This window comes from Cajanus cajan, chromosome 4 (genome assembly GCF_000230855.2).
Source record: "Cajanus cajan strain Asha chromosome 4, NIPB_CcT2T_4, whole genome shotgun sequence".
NCBI classification, from domain to species: Eukaryota; Viridiplantae; Streptophyta; class Magnoliopsida; order Fabales; family Fabaceae; genus Cajanus; species Cajanus cajan.
The window spans coordinates 1,491,749-1,506,940 of NC_138520.1; the positions used below are offsets into that span (position 1 = coordinate 1,491,749).

General features: G+C 23.8%; 1 long non-coding RNA gene across 1 annotated transcript; it reads right to left on the reverse strand.

The window, feature by feature from the left end:
• Nucleotides 1-12,526: 12,526 nt before the first annotated feature.
• LOC109788867 (uncharacterized) lies at nt 12,527-14,375 on the reverse strand. The gene is made up of 3 exons (XR_003803022.2): nt 13,933-14,375; nt 12,992-13,548; nt 12,527-12,811 (listed from the first exon to the last, which is right to left on the reverse strand). It is a non-coding gene; the product is annotated as an uncharacterized LOC109788867 (long non-coding RNA).
• Nucleotides 14,376-15,192: the final 817 nt, after the last annotated feature.

Here is a 15,192-nt window from a genome sequence, read left to right on the forward strand (position 1 = left end):
AAAAAAATTATAAACAATTAAAATTAACATAGATCGTTATACTTCTAATTATCCCAATATATTTTTTACTCAAATAATAATAATTGATAGTGAATATCTTTATCAATTATTATTTTTCTTCCTTTTTAATTATATCATCTCGGTTAATCTTAATTATTGATAATAATATTATTAGGATTTAGGAGGTTAGCTTTTCTTGGTTTGGGAATTTATGCTGCCTTAGCTTTAATTTGTTCCCGGTAAAATTTCTTTTTCCTTCTTCGCAACACTCCCAACCTTTGCATATATTCCTGAAATGCTCACTACTCTTTCTTTTTCATTTTTTTAATAAATATTCTTTTAACTTGCCACCTTAAATTTGGTTATTATTTAAGTTAATTGTTAAAGTTAGATGTAAGAGCCATAAATCAAAAGCTCCGTATGTATAAAATTAAAAAATTAAATTAAATTAAAAAATCAAAAGCTTCCTACTTTCTCGGCCGATCCTTCTTTCACTCTGTCAGTGTAGCTTCCTATCGCTAAGCAATCTCCTAATCTCGTTTTTGTTACTCCCAAAATGAATTCTGTTCCAAATTTCCAATCACGGTTCTTTCTTGATTTTAAAAAATTAATATTAATTTATATATGTACATTTTACCTTTTAATACTTATATTTTTTTTAAAAAATTAATCTCTATATTAATTTAGTTCAGATTTGGAATAAAATAAAATCTAAACCAATCAATTAAGTAATTTTAATCTCTTAAATATTATAATTGTATAATTTTTATGTTTATAATTATGTGATTTTAACCATTTAATTATTTTAATTATATAATAACCTAATTAAGTTACATATATTTATTATTAGTAAAATTAGTAATATATGTAATTAGATTAAAAATTATATAATTCTAATATTTGATGGACTAAAAGGATATAATTACAACACCTTAATTAAAATTTTAGGATTAAAATTGTACAAAATTAAAATTGTTCAATTAAAGCATTGAGTATCAAAATTGTATAATTGTAATACTTGAGAGATAAAAAAAAACATGATTAAGCCTAACAAATATTATAATTTTCGCCTATATAATATATATGATAAATATTTATTCTATATAATAAATAAATATTTAAAATTATATTATAATTTAAATATATATATATATATATATATTATATTTTAAATTTTTAGTGAATAATTTATATCTTAACAAAACATTATTTTTAATCATTTGATAATTTTTTAAAAATATTAAAATTTAATTTTAAAATTAAAAGTAAGAGAGATTAATTGAAAGAGACGAGAGGTTAATTTTTTTAGAAAAAAATATACTCTCATTAAAAAAATAGTTTGTTTTATTCAAGCTAATTATTCTATTATATATATATATATATATATATATAACTTTTAGCCCGCTCAATAAAAAAATTATTATTTATTTTATATAACTAAATTTATAATAAATAAATATTTTATTATGTAATATTTTATAATTAAAATTTATACTAAATAAATATTTTTAAACATACAAATTATATCATATATTCATCATAAATAATTTAAATTTTGATACAAATTTATTTTTAACTATCATTAATGCCTTAAAAGAATTGAAATAATAACATAAAAGTGAAAATGATTATTCTAAGATGATTTTTCATTTTTTTGTAAAAAAATATTTTTCATCTAATTTAATTTTTATTTATAAATTAAATTTTATTATTTTTAAACTAAATTATCAATAATTATAAACAATTTTTAGTCACAATATAAATTATTTATAATAAATTAAAATATAATTTATATATATAAATATTTTTTTACAAATTTTAAAAAAATTATATATCAGATATAGTATATATATATATATATACATATATATATATATAATTATTATAAAATTAAGTTAAACACAATAAACATTTAAGTTGTGACCAGTAGAGTTAACCTAGTGGTTGGATGGGGAAGGAAGGGGTTGAGGTAGTTAGAAACATGAAGACTTACGTTCAATTCTCATTGCGATCATCTTTATAATTTTTCCTATCTTTAAAAAAAAATATTTAAGTTGTACATAACATTGACTAATATACTAGTTATTGTATTAAATGTCAATGTACATTAGTGAAAGTTAATTTCATTTCTAATTTGAAAATAACACTATGTATATCCATATTACTGCCCTTTTTTATTCATTAAAATCGAGCTTAGTATAAAAAAAATTTACGACATTACGCACTTTACTCAACTTAGATAAACTCATTGGTTATTTATATTACTATATCTATTTATTAATATCATATTAACTCAACACTCATTTACATTTTTTTTTTTAGTTTTTACCCCTTTTAATAAGGGTAGACACAAGTTAGAATCAATCCAATAAAATTAAATTTAACAAAAAGAAAAAATGTAAAATTAATTTAGACTATCGAATCAATTAGGATTTAAAAATTAGAGATCTAATTAGTTTGGATTAGATGTGAAATTTTGATATGTAAGAAATTAAATCAATTTATCTAATTAAATAAAAATTTATTAGGTTTAAATATGTTTTTAGTCCCTCAAATTTAGGATAAATTTATTTTTGACCCTTCAAATTTGAAATTATTATTTTTAATTCTTGTAATTTCAAAAAAAAATTATTTTAGTTCTTATATTAAAATTTTGTCAAAAATTTATCAAATATTATTGTATAAAATCTACCTATTAGTATCTTTATTAGTAAAAATATCACAATAAATTTAATTGATATTATATAACCGTCTTAATTTGTTACTTTCAGATATGTTATTAGTGATATGAGGAAATAAAATAATATTTTTAAAAGTTATAAAAACTAAAAATAATAATTTTAAATTTAAGAGATTAAATATAAATTTATCTTAAATTTGAAAGATTAAAAACATATTAAAGCCAAATTTATTATTATTTATTTATTTATTATTATTATTATTATGATCAAATTTGGTTTAGATTATAAAATTTTGAGTTTTTAGAGTAAAATAAACCCATTTATTATCTTACAATTTCTTGATGACTTATTTTATAGTGTTGATATAATGAGATATATATATATATATATATATATATATATATATATATATATATATATATATATATATATAAAGTTTGTGATATTGTTTAGCATGATACACTTACATATTTTATTGAATTTGTAATGTTGTTGATAAAAAATCAATCAGTATTATTAAATTAGTAACGTGATAATATGTTTGGGTAAATTTTTAAAATAACATTTCTAAAAAATAGGAAAAAAAATTATGAGTTAAAATAAACAAAAAAATACACCCTATTAATTTTTATAAAATCTTATTTTTTTACTTATATAAATTAATTTTACTGAGAAATTTATTTTAATTTTTTTTTCTTATAATTATTTATGTAAATTAATACACAATATACTTTTTTTATAGAAGTGTAAATAAAAGTTAAACTCAAATATAAAATTGAGCTTTTGCGTTAGATACGTGTTTGCGGTTAAAAAAAAAGGTATGGAATTTTGAGTGGGGCAAAAGGTTAAGAAGCGGCACTGTCTTGTGCAGTACTCGGAGTAGGGTGTACGCATTCCATGCTTTTCACATTAGACAGAAGGTATCATTGAACCTAATATTTTCAGAACAGATTCTTATATCAAAACTTTTTATTCTCTATCATAATTCCTTTCTTCTTATTTTTCATTTTCCTTTAATCTTTTTCAAATAAATAATCTCATATTTCACTGCATTAAAGGCCTACCAAACACACCCCAAAATTTTCAATGTGATAATTAGATCATGTGTCTCTTATTCTTTTCCTTTTATTTTCTCCTTTTGAAAACTTGTTATGCTAAAATTAAATTTGTTAGAAAACAAAAAGTCAATGAGAAACTGCGAGGTGAACCGAATATAAATGCATATATTTACAAGTTGGTGGTTTTTTGTTGGACGGTCCCATATCAAACAAGATACCAACCATTTTATTGTAGCATAGTTATCCCACCCTTTGAGGTGCCTCCAACTTAGCGAGGAGATTAGTCACTGCTGTCAGCGGTGATACTCCAGGGACGAACAAAAAAAAAAGTGGGTTAGAAAAAATTCTGCCCCGAATCAATAAATCAACTAATCACGAACTGCAACTTCCTTCGAGTAAAAGATAAACAAAACAATTCCTTATCACTATCAACTATGAAAAATCTTATATATGCCTCTGGCAGTTAGATTTTAATTAACTTTCTTATTAAAAAAAATTTTTTTCAACAAAGCTTATGTGGAATCGGAATCTTTAAATAATATTTTTTTTAACAGTAAAGATAAGATATATTAATAAGCTAGGGCTACCTTAAACCCATTTATATATGGAAGAGAAAATTAAGATTAAATGTCTCAAGATAAGATATAATTTACTCTTGTACAAAAGTAAATTACAAGTTAACCTATATTGATATCAGATATATGATCCGCCAAGAAAGATATATTGTCTAAATCTTTAAATAATATATCCTATGTTCGTAGATTAAAAGAATAATTGAAAGAAAACCTCTTTAAAAACAATCAACCAGACTTTCTAGTAAATATTTATATCAATTAAAAATATATTTTAATTTTTTTATGAATTATGCAATTTAGAAAATGTTTGAGAAAGTTTTCAGGCGAATTTATAAAAATAATATTTTATTTCCGACTTATAAGATGTTATTAACTTGTTTTATAAACTTTCTAGAATAGCTCACAAAAATAATTTGTGCAAGTCTTGTGAAAAGTCCATTTCTGAATATTGCATTTGGAACGTATGTATTTTTATTTTTAGTTAAATTGTATTTTTTTTCCTTTATTCTTGTTAATATGTGATTTGATCTTCTATTTTAAGATAAAAATATTTAATCTCTTACTTTTTAAATATAAAATTTTAATTTTATTATTAATTTGATGTTTATTATGTGTTAAAATTTAAAATTATTTAAGACTTGTCACTACTTTAGTATAATATAAATATTTAATAACGTGATATATAATATAAAAAATTAAAAAAGAGCATGTAAAAGATATTTGTTTATATTTATTATTTTAATGAGTTATTAATATTTATTTTATTAATAAATTTCATTTTTATATTTTTAATTTTTAATTACTATATTATTAAATATAATATTACTTAATATTTAAATATGAATAAATTTTAAAATTTAATATTAAATATTAATTTGACGAAAAGATTAAAATAGCATATTTTTAAAATCAGAGAAATTAAATATTTTTATTTTAAAATAAAAAATTTAAAAGTACAATAAATTAATAATAAAAAAACTAAAAAGTGCAATTTAACCTCTATTTTTTTTTCCTTACCCCAAAATGTCAAAATCATCCATTGTCAAATTCCTCGCATGAACGATGAATGCAATATTTCTAATTTATATAATATGAATAAATTATGATAAATATCAACATCTAAAAAAATTTATAATTATCTGTAATACTAAATGTAGCCATAGGAATACACGTGTCCCGTTTATTTCATTAGTTGGTGACGAATGACCATTCACCATTGTTAGGTCACTGCCACGTATAGTGTGAGCTTCGTCATTGTCAACTTTTAACCAGCGTCGTGTGGTGGTGAGAGACGTCAAGTATTATTAATCCATCTTATAATTAGGTTTTCTATTCAAAACCATATTTCCCTCTTAATTCTGGAATTAAGTACAAATAATGTCAAGTTTGTAAATCTTAAGTTTCACTCATTCAACTAATTAATCTCAATCAAAAACATATATTTTACTATTTTTTAACTAAACAATCGAGTTTTTTTACATCCTTGATATATAAAAGGTATAGAAAAAGAAGAGAGTGTGGACCTGTTCACTTCCTCACTAGTTCAATCAATTAATCATCATGTCACACTAGTACAAATTTATTGTAGCATTTGTTCTTCTTCTAATAACTTTTTACATTGAAAAAATCTTATAGTTTTAATATTACTGATTTAAAGCATTAGTTTGATAATATAGTATTAAATCAAGTCGTTTAACTAGTTTTACGTTTGTGATTTTCATTTATCCACCGGAATTCGATTCTCGTTTGTATATGAAGTTTTATCAAGAAATACCATTTTATTCTTATAAGAATTATATGAAAGAGAATGATTTATATTTTTTTTATTAAAAAAATAATAATAGTAGTATATCAAGGTTGTGTGTACCTAAAATTGATTTCTTTTTAGCTTTTTCAAGAAAAACTAAAGCTAGTGTATTGATGGATTTTTCAAAGCTTAGAGCTGATAAAAAAAAACTTTATTACGTTTATAAATATTTTTTTATGTTTATCGTTTGAAATAAAATAAAAAATTATATTTAATATATATATATGTGTGTGAAAGTTATTATTTATGAAATAATATTAGAATTTAAATATTTAAATAGCTTTGAAGGATGAACAAAATTCAGCTCCGTTTAATAAGATCATAGATCGATCCCGAATAAAAGTACATATATTCTAAAGTACACGGTTGGTTATTTATTTTAGACAAAATATCTTCTTTTAATTATTTAACACAATTATATGTAAAAGATTCGAACTCAAGATTACAAATTAAATTAGAACATGAACATGCAATCTCATATCAATTAATCTACACTTTTGACCGTTATAATTAATGCACGCATATGCTTAATTTTATTAATTCAAAAGAGTGGATTACATATGTTTGATATTTCTTTTGACGTTACATTTGATATATTTTAATGCAAGAGATTTGCGGGTGATGAACCTTTAGGAGGAGGATGATGTCTGGGTATGTCTTTGGCAGGAGGCTTACGCAAATATGGTGGAGGATCGTGATTTCCATAATCTTGTGTGTTAGTCCTTTCAAGTCTCTTCTCAATATTGGTTACGTCTTTTTTATTTTCAGTCAACTAGCTTTGATTCTCCAACTATCAATTCATTAAACACAAATAATTTTTGCATCTCCACATACACATCATATAGTTGAGATGCATATAAGAATAAATAACTTTGAAGTGCATGTCAATGTGATGTGTGAGGATTATTGGAACTTAAAATGAAAAAGAAGACTTACCTGCGAAAAAAGTAGATAAAAGTGTTACAGAAATAAGGAGGAAAAGGAGGCTGAACATCTTGAGAAGCATCAGACCCATGATATATGTGTTTGTTAATGAAGAGGAGACTCTTGAGAAATAGGAAATTTTCTATAATCACCTCATCACATATATCATATGAATTAGTACTTCTCTACTTATAATACAGTAATTCATAACCATTATATAAACATTCAATCGAAATATTACATGAGAATAAAACTAACGTCAAATGTTTAGTTGTTATATAAAAGGAAAGAAAACCCCTTTAAATAAAGATGATTATAACTTCCCATTTCCATTTCTATAACTTCTAAGATTTTATTTCTAATCACTAAAATTATTTCTAGAATGGTGTCAAAAGAAATTATTTCTACAATGTTATGTGCAATAACTTGGTATGTTCTTCATTATTTTTTCAGAAAATTATGGAGAGAATATTGATGAACTAATATCTTTTTTTTGCTGAGTGTGATGAACTAATATCTCTCATGTCTTTATTATAAAGAACAATAATTTTCTACTCAACCAAGTTATTCAATCTGGAAGGCGAGATTTTTTTTCAAAAAATAAATTATTACATAGAAATAAATAATAAAAATAAAAAACACAGTTATGAAAAATGAAAATATAAAAAAATGAAGAATGAAATAGTGTAAGAGATCATTATTATTTGTGTAAAACCCTATTATATATATGTGGTATTAATTATCACGACTAATTGTTCTTACTTGCATAATACGTGAATCTCTCGACATCCATTTAATACAACACCATGAGAGTATAACATCATCAATGATGAAGGAGTACGTAGGATACCTTACAAATCATTAAGAAGTTAAGATAAACATAACATACGTATCATTATAGAGGTCTCAGTACAAAATGTGAACATAAAAATCGCTAAATTCTATAAAACTAATCTCATATTCTTTTTTTTTTTTTTTTGAAAAGCACATATATTAATAAAACTAAAGAAAAATGTAATACAAAAGTTCTACACAAAGTAGAACAGAGATCTCCCATAAACAAAATTGTCTAACTCCAAAAAGATATACACTAACAGCTCACTAGCTAACTTCCCAAAATATAAAGTCATGAGTCAATACACCAAGATACAAAAGTACAACTTGGCCTACAACCATTCCTATACATCCACCAATGCCAGGAAGTAATTTTAATTCGATAAAGAAAATCAAAATGCAACACCGTTTTGTCTTTAAAAATAATTTCATTCTTGATGGTCCAAATAACCCAAATTGTTGCATGCCAAAAAATATCCCTCCATTTTCTTTTTGCTTTACCTAAAAACATGCTCCTGAGGAGGAAAAACATTTGATCCAAAGAGGACGAAAGTACCAAGCGGATCCCTGACCAAATAAAAATATTATACCAAATATTTCTGAAAAATTCACATTCTAAAAATAAGTATTGTGATGATTCCAAAATATTAGAACAAAATAGACACAATTATTGTAGATCAGAAAAAGCCATTTCTCGAACAATCAATTGATCTATCGTGACTCTAATCTCATATTCGTTCCTTTACGAGCAATGCTTACTCTAAGACTAAAAACTAAATTAATGAGACAATGTCCATCGAGTGCCGTAATCATATTTTACATGTTTAAGAATATTTATATATAGATATATAATAAGGATTGAAGAGTATATATATGATACATATGAATTAAAAAAAATTATAGGGTACACATATAATAATACAAGTATAAATTAGTCGAGTAAAGTCAAATATTAAGTTTAGATTTGACTAGCAAAAAAATTAGGGTTATATAAGTTTGTGTCATTAACTAAAAGCTCGTGTTTGACTTGTTAACAAATACAATTTGAATTTAGCTTGTTCAGTTCATAACTAGACGAATATATAAATTATATTTAAAATTTTGATAAATAAATACTTTTAAATATGTAAATTATATTTTTAAAATTTTAAATAATTTATAGGTTAGATTAAAATTATACTTTTAATTTTTTTATTTTTGTTAAGTCTTCAAATTTTAAAATAAAGAAATTTAATTTTCATATTTTTCAAAATGAAAAATTTTAATCCTACCTTTAATTCAATATTCATTAATCATTAATATTCAGTGACATGATATATATATATATATATATATATATATATATATATATATATATATATATATATATATATATATATATATATATTAAAAGAAAAAAAATTTAAAAGATCATTGTTAGTGTTTATTTTAACGAGTGATTAATATTTGTTTTATTAATAAATCTTATTTATAATTTTTAAATTTTTTTTATCTTTAAATGTCATGTCAAAAAATATCATGTTATTTAAATGTGTAAACACATTAAAATTTAACTATTAACTGATGTCAATTTGAATGAAAAAACAAAATTTCATATTTTTAGAATTCAGAGAAGTAGATGTCTCCATTTTAAAATAGGAATATCAAAATTGTAGATTGAATAAAATAAAGGAACTAAAAATATAATTTACCCTAATTAATATTATAGTACAATATTATTTTTATTTATTGATAATTTAAATTGATAATATTAAAATAAAATTTAATTCATAAAAAATACAATAAATAAAATTTGAATTATATAAGAAGTTAAAAAAATTCTTAAAAACTCTCTCATTAAAAAAATTCTTAAAAAATATTATTACACAATATAGTTATTCGTATTTAATATATTAAGATTGATTATATAATTTTCTCTCAAATTTTTTCTAACTTTATCAATTTAAGTATTTAACAAACATGCTAATACTAGATAATAATTAAAAATATAAAAATATCTGTTTAACATACAATACAAAAAATTGAAGCATTCTATAATTTTTTTTTGTCTGAAGTATATTGTAAACTTTTTTTTTTAAAATAAAATTTTAGACTATTATATTTTCATAATTTAATAAATAAAAATTACTTAATTATATTTTTAATCTCTAAAATATTATAATTAATCCTAAAAATTAACTTAAAAATAAATTTATTTATTTAATTAATAGTTTAAAATTAAATTTTATTATTGTTATTATAATCTTTTATGAATTAAAAATAATGAAATAAACAAGTTTCATAAAATAAAATATTTAACTAATCAAACTTAAATAGTTCATTGACTTAAATATATCTTTGGTCTATCAAGTATAGCAGTTACGCAGTATTAGTCTCTCAAATTTTAATTGAATAATTTTAATCTTTTAAGTATTGAAGTTGTACAGTTTTGATTCTTCAATTTTTAATTTAATAATTTTAGTTTACAAAGCATTATAATTATGTATATTAATCTTTTAAATATCACAATTATACAATTTTTTACTTATTTAAGTTACATATATTAATAATTTTAATAATTATATATATAATTTAATAAATAAATAAATATTATAATATATGTAACTTAAATAAGTAAAAAAAATTATATAATTAGAATACTTAAATAATTGAAGTTATACAATTACAATGTTTAAAGAATTAAAATTATTTAATTAAATTTTAAAAAATTAAAATTATACAAGAGAAATAAAAGTGCATCTAAATCTAGCTCATATAATATATGTCATTTCATTTACATCATTAAGGAGCAGGGAGGGCTGGTGTGACGTTCTCACCACTTCAATGAGTAATCATTATAATATCACATCCACTATAATAAATTTATTGTACCAATTATTTTCTTGTAAACTTAAGGTTCAATGTTACCAACTTAAAAGCATCATTAGTGTCGAGGGTTAAGTAACTAAAGATGGATTTTTTATTTATTTATTTATTTTTACTTTTTTCTAGAAAAACTAAAGTAAAACTTACGAGTACATTAACAAATGAGTTAATCACTTATACACTAACAGTATATAATTAATTAACTCTTAATAAATTGTTAAAAGTATGAAGTTGCAGGTGATAAAAAAAAAAATTTTAATACGCAACTAAGTGTTTTTAATTTTTATCATTTAAAATAAATACTACAAGAAATGTTACTTTTAGTGACATATAAAAAGTGTCACTATAGATAAAAAATTATGTAGGTATAAACTTATTTGACATATACCCACACACAATTTTTGTGTTGATTTTGAATGAAATTTAATAACATATATTGTGAGTCACTATAACTTATAAACCTATATATATATATATATATATATATATATGAGAGGGATTATAATTAAACCGGTGTAACTTTTCCAAGTGTTATACCACTCAATAACTTTTATATTAAATGTGAATTTTGTAAATCCAACCGTTAGATTGAAAGTTCATATCACTTTATATGAGTATATCAAATTTTGTTAAAATTGAACAACAATTTTAAGGTGATCAAAGTGTTTATATTTTAGTATATTTTGAAATGAATATATTACGTTAATTTTGTTTTATAAAAATAAAGTATCAAATCATCTTGGATTAATATAAAATTTTGTATATATGATCTAAGAGATATGAACTTTCAATTTAACGGTTGGATTTACAAAATTCACATTTAATATAAAGTTTAGGGTTACTTAATAAAAGTTACACTAGCATCATTTGAACCCTCATCTATGTATATATATATATATATATATATATATATATATATATATATATATATATATGAGGAGGGATCCTTTTACTCCAAGAGTAAGTCTACCTAGACTTACTCCGTTCAATAACTCATGTTCTACATCAAATTTTGACGATCCAACTGTTAAATTTAAAGTTCTTAATGTATAGATCAAATCTAAATTTTTTTAGAAAATTTGAAAATCATTTAATACTTCATTTTGTTAATTCGAATCAATGTATAAAATGAGGGATCCTTTTACTACAAGAGTAAGTCTACCTAGACTTACTCCGTTCAATAACTCATGTTCTACATCAAATTTCAACGATCCAACCATTCAATTTAAAGTTCTTAATGTATAGATTAAATTTGCAAATTTTTAGAAAATTTGAAAATCATTTGATACTTCATTTCATTAATTCGAATCAATGTATAAAATGATTTTATGATTATCTGTCAATTTGAATTAATGAAATGAAGTATCAAATAATTTTTAAATTTTTTAAAAAATTACAGATTTGTTCTATGCATTAAGAACTTTAAATTAAACGGTTAGATCGTTAAAATTTGATGTAGAACATGAGTTATTGAATAGAGTAAGTCTAGGTAGACTTATTCCTAGAGTAAAAAGATCCTTCCTCATATATATATATATATATATATATATATATATATATATATATGAGGGTTCAAATGATGCTAGTGTAACTTTTATTAAATATTACACCGCTCAATAACTTTATATTAAATGTGAATTTTGTAAATTCAACCGTTAAATTGAAAGTTCATATCTTTCGATGGTTGATGTAAACGATTTGTAGATAGGTACGGTTGATATGTTTAAGATTCTAACAATTCCACATCAATATATTAATTTACGCACTTGACGATTAATCATATATAAAACATGCATATGCTTGATATTATTAATTTAAAAATGTGAATTACATTTTATATTTCTTTCGATGGTTGATGTAAACGATTTGTAGATGAGCCTTTACGAGGAGGAGGATGAGGGAGTTTTGGACCAAATGAGGGCACGCCTTTCGCAGGAGGCTTAGAATAATATGGTGGAGGATCATATATTCCATAGTCTTGTGTGTTAGCCCTTAGAACCCTCTCTTCAATACTGATCATGTCTTCTTTATTATCTTCAACGTTATTGATTAGCTTTGATCGACCAACTACCAAATCATTAAACAAAAATTAGGCCAATCTTATTTATCAACCAACAATTTCTGAGCTCATAGATACTTCAACTACAAAATCATTAGCTCAAAAATTAGGCTCATATCTTTAACTATATAAGAATATATAATTTTGATATGTCAATGTGTGACCGTGTAAAAATGAACAAGACTTACCTGCGGAAAAAACAGATAGAAGCGTTACAGAAATCAAGAGGAAAAGGAAGCTGAACCTCTTGAGAAGCATTAGACCCATGATATATGTGTTAATTAGTTAATAAAGAGGAGACTCTTGAGAAATACGACAAAATTAATTACTTCATATATGTATTGTATGAATTAGTACTTCTCTATTTAAAATACATAATTCATAATCGTTATAAATATTCAGTCAAAATATTAAGTCAAAATATTAAATGAAAATAAAACTAACGCCAAATGCTTAGTTGTCAAATTCATATAGAAACACGAAAAAAAACTTTAAATAAAGATAACTTTCGGTCTCTCATTTTTATAAATTCTAAAGATTTGATTTATAATTACTAATATTTATATTTATATTTGTCAACTCCAAATTTTATCTTCATCTATAAATCAAAATACATAAAAAATTAAACAAAAAAATGAAAAAAGAGAAGAAACAGAAAAGGAAAACAAAATCTTCCTCTGCCTCCTTTGGATACCATTTGGTGACCCCAACTACTCTGCTACAATTGTTACAAAGCAACCTTACCCTGCAAACACATGCGCTGCAAAAGTCACCAAACATTTTACTTAACCAGATCCACAAGCCATATTCCTGAATTTAAGGATTTTGGCCGAAAATATATCATATTAATCAAATTCAAAGAATCGTGCGCCTACAAATACTAGAACACAAGATGAAAAATTAACAAAAATAGAACAAAGAAGTCATGCTAACTGGGATATAATTAGAAGGAAAAAGCTCGGACAAGGAGCACAAGCCAGAACCTCAAAATTATTGTATCATCTTCACTCACTATGATGTAACATTTTCTTTTGTGCATGTAGTAATACTTGATTGTGTGCCTCATTGATTTTTTTTATATTTTATTTCTATTGCAAATAAAGACGAATAAAAAGAAAAGAATACTAACCTCAACAATTTGTTGTATGTGCCGATTTCTAGCGGCTGCAGTGCGTTCTTCCATTTTTTTTTCTTTTTTCTCTTTTCCCTCTCACTCACTCTGTCATCTCTCTGATGTGCTCCGTGAGTCCGTGGCCAAAATGCAAGAACCACCTTGAGTCACCGCCATCGGAAATGATTTTCAACGGTTGTGTTGGCTTCTTCTTCTTTCCCCAAACAAATCTCCACAAGAATCACCGTGGGTCACTGTCAAAAACAATTTCCAACGGTGACCCTCTTCTCTCCTTCGAGTTTCTCTCTTTCACTACCGTTTTCCCTTTTCGCTTCACGCGCTTGACCAGCCACAGTGGTATCGTGCACTGATCTTCTTCCGGCCAGCATTAGTGCGTCGTCTTCGAAGAGAAATAGAAGAGTTCCTCTCATAACCCTAACGGAAGGGTTTCTCATGGTTTTCATTAATCCCTTTTTCTGTTTCACGGTTTAGTGGTAGGTAGGGGTGGGTAGACGGACCGGTCCCGGGTCCGCGGACCGGTCCGTAAGTCCGCGGATTTCGCGGATAACGGACCCATTTTTTTCAAATCCGTATGACTATGTCTAATTTTTGAGCCCGGCCCGTGAAGTCCGCGGACTTAGCGGATTTAATCCGCGGGCTCGCGGGCTAGTCCGCGGACTTCACTAATTAATATTTTTAAATATTATGATTTTAATATTAAGTTGTGTATTTAATTTTTTAAATTATTATGATATTAAAATTATGTTTAGTTGGTAGGTATTTGTCATTTGAATTACTTTTATGACATTTTGATGCTTTTATTATTGAAAGTTTGGTACTATTATTTAAGTATTTGTAATTATTTTTATTTTAATATTTTAATATTTAGTATTTTAAGCCATTTTAACTATTGATAAATTTTAGTATGATAAAATTTAGCTTATAAATAAAAAATATTTTTTTTCTTCTAATTTTATGTATTTTTATTTTTAAAAAATTATTTTTTTGAACCATTATTTAGGCTCGCAGACCGGTCTGTTATTCGCGGATTTTGGCGGGCCGGATACGGACTTAAAAAATAAGTCCATTTATTTTACGGACCGGACTTATCCGGCCCGTATAAAACACGGGTTTTACGGACCGGGCCTTAAACGGGCCGGACCGGTCCGTATACCCACCCCTAGTGGTAGGGTTCTGATGTTTTCCTTTTTCTTTTATTTGCTTTTGTTTTTTATTTATTATTTCATGTGTAGGCCAAGCCCATTTGACATGGTATTC